The 3264-nt window shown below is 36.2% G+C and overlaps 1 pseudogene; it reads left to right on the top strand.

The window, feature by feature from the left end:
- Positions 1 to 433: 433 nt before the first annotated feature.
- LOC133082625 (tRNA wybutosine-synthesizing protein 3 homolog) lies at positions 434 to 1177 on the top strand (annotated as a pseudogene).
- Positions 1178 to 3264: the final 2087 nt, after the last annotated feature.

Raw genomic sequence — 3264 nt, 5'->3', positions numbered from 1 at the left:
TTGCTGGATCATATGGTAACTATATGTTTAACATTTTGAGCAACTACCAAATTGTTTTCCAAAGGAGCTGCACCATTTTACATTCCCACCAACAATGTATAAGGGTCTCAATTTCTCCACATCATCACAACACTTATTATCATGTGTATTTTTGATTATAGCTAGCCTAGTGGGTGGAAAGTGGTATCTCATTGTGGTTTTGATTTGCATTTTTCTAATGACTAATGATATTGAGCATCTTTTCACATTCTTCCCCCACCCCAGTTTTGAGGTATCTTTTCACATGTTTATTGGCGTGTACATCTTCTTTTGAGAAATGTCTACTCAGATCCTCTAGAGTTTGGACATTTCTGGCCACCACTGGCTTCAATATGGCTGCCCCCAGGGAAAGGCGAGGCTAATGTGAAAGTGTAGACCCTAACTCCCTCCTTGCATGCATAGTAGTGCAGCATTCAAGAGATGGAAGGTGCAAGTGTCTGAGCAAAGTGGGCCTCAGCCGGAAAGGCAGTGTGGACGAGGATGTGGTAGAGCTTGTGCAGCCCTTGACTGGGCGAGAACAGTTTTTCACCTCCAGTTCCTGCGCTGGCTGCATCATACTCCTAGAAGGGGGTATAAATGGTTTTGAGGTTCAGAAACAAAATCGTTGCTGGCTACTGGTTACACACAAACTGTGCGTGAAAGATGATGTGATTGTAGCCCTAAAGGAAGCGAATGGTGGTGCCATTTTGAAATTTGAACCACTTGTTCTTCATATGCAGTGTCAACAGTTGCAGGATGCACAGATTCTGGTAAAATTTTGTGATTATACTTGAATTTATAGCATTCGGTGGCAATAGATTCTGCTTTCAGGAACTCTGGCATAATAGTGGGAAAGAGAGGAAAGACTATGTTGGCTGTCCGGAGCACACATGGCTTAGAAGTTCCATTAAGCCATAAAGGAAAACTGATGGTGACAGAGGAATATATCGACTTCCTGTTAAAGATAAGCAAATCAAAAAATGGAGGAAAGCAAGAAGAGAATTGAAAGGTTTTACAACTGCCTATAACATGCTTTGTAAAAAGAAACTATTTCTACTACCTCACATCCCAAAGAGAAAATCAAAGAGAAAAATAACTTATCATATACTCATAAGAAAAAAAGAAACCCAGAAAAAGCACATGGCAAATGTATTACTGAAGAAAATGGTAAATAACTTGAAAATGATGATCATGATGATCCAGGAATCAGGGTTACTGTCTTCCCTGAAGATTGCTGAGATTTGGTTCCAAAGTGTCTTGGTAGAATAATGTTTCTAACAGATTTTATAAAGTTGCTCTATATAAGAGTATTTTAGTCTGTTGAGTGTATCAGCCTGTCAGAAAAGCAAGATTTAATTTTTTTCTATAATTTAGAGAAACCCTTAGCTTTTAAAAATACCTGTGTATAATATTTGCTCTTAAATACCATCTTTTTTAGTCATATAGTCATTGAAAAAGTAAAATTATGATTTTTAATGCCAAAAAAAAAGATCCTCTGCTCATTTTTAGGTTGGGTTATCTTTTTATTATTGAGTTTTAAGAGATTTTTTTTAAAAAACGTATTCTGGATATAAGTCCCTTCTTAAGGATATATTTGCAAAATTTCCTTCTGTCCTTTGTCTTCTCACTTTCTTCATAGTATTGTTTGCAGCACAAAAGATTTTAGTTTTGGTATAGTTTAATTTATCTCTTCTGTTGTTGTTGCTTGTGCTTTTGGTGTTGTATCTAAGAATCCATTGCCTAACCCTAGGTCATGAAGATTTACTCCTATATTTCCTTCTAAGAGTTTTATAGATTAAACTCTTACATTTAGGTCGTTAATCCATTTTGAATAAATTTTTTGTGTATGTTGTGAGGTAAGTGTCCAACTTCATCCTTTTGCAAGTGGATATCTAGATGTCCCAGCATCACTTCTTTTTTTAAAAATTTAAAAAAATTTTATTGAAGTATAGTTGATTTACAGTGTTTCAGGTGCACAGCAAAGTGATTCAGATATATATATTCTTTTTCAGATTCTTTTCCATTATAGGTTATTATAAGATATTGACTGTAGTTCCCTGTTGTTTCCAGATATTGAGTACAGTTCCCTGCTGTTTATCTATTTTATATATCTGTTAATCCCAAATTCAAAATTTATCCCTCCGCCCTTTCCCCGTTGGTAACCATAAGTTTGTTTTCTCTGTCTGTGAGTCTATTTCTGTTTTGTAAATAAGTTCATTAGTATCATTTTTTAACATTCCACATATAAGTGATTTCACATGGTATTTGTCTTTGACTTACTTCACTTAGTATGATAACCTCTAGGTCCATCCATGTTGCTGCAAATGGCATTACTTCATTCTTTTTTGTGGCTGAGTAATATTCCATTGTATATATGTATCACATCTTCTTTATCCATTCTTCTGTCAATGGACATTTAGGTTGCTTCCATGTCTTTGTTATTGTAAATAGTACTGCTATGAACACTGGGGCCAGCACCATTTCTTTTTTTTTTTTTTAACATCTTTATTGGAGTATAATTGCTTTACAATGATGTGTTAGTTTCTGCTTTATAACAAAGTGAATCAGTTATACATATACATATGTTCCCATATCTCTTCCCTCTTGCATCTCCCTCCCTCCCACCCTCCCTATCCCACCCCTCTAGGTGGTCACAAAGCACAGAGCTGATCTCCCTGTGCTATGCGATTGCTTCCCACTAGCTATCTATTTTACATTTGGTAGTGTATATATGTCCATGCCACTCTCTCACTTTGTCACATCTTACCCTTCCCCCTCCCCATAACCTCAAGTCCATTCTCTAGTAGGTCTGTGTCTTTATTCCCGTCTTGCCACTAGGTTCTTCATGACCTTTTTTTTTTTTTTTTTATCATTTTTCCCTTAGATTCCATATATATGTGTTAGCATACTGTATTTGTTTTTCTCTTTCTGACTTACTTCACTCTGTATGACAGACTCTAACTCCATCCACCTCACTACAAATAACTCCATTTCGTTTCTTTTTATGGCTGAGTAATATTCCATTGTATATATGTGCCATATCTTCTTTATCCGTTCATCCGATGATGGGCACTTAGGTTGCTTCCATGTCCTGGCTATTGTAAATAGAGCTGCAATGAACACTGTGGTACATGTCTCTTTTGGAATTATGTTTCTCTCAGGGTATATGCCCAGTAGTGGGATTGCTGGGTCGTATGGTAGTTCTATTTTTAGTTTTTTAAGGAAACTCCATACTGTTCTCCATAG

This window comes from Eubalaena glacialis, chromosome X (assembly GCF_028564815.1).
Source record: "Eubalaena glacialis isolate mEubGla1 chromosome X, mEubGla1.1.hap2.+ XY, whole genome shotgun sequence".
NCBI lineage: Eukaryota > Metazoa > Chordata > Mammalia > Artiodactyla > Balaenidae > Eubalaena > Eubalaena glacialis.
The sequence above is the reverse complement of the archived record's forward strand: the minus strand, read 5'-3'. Positions and strand labels throughout refer to the sequence as shown.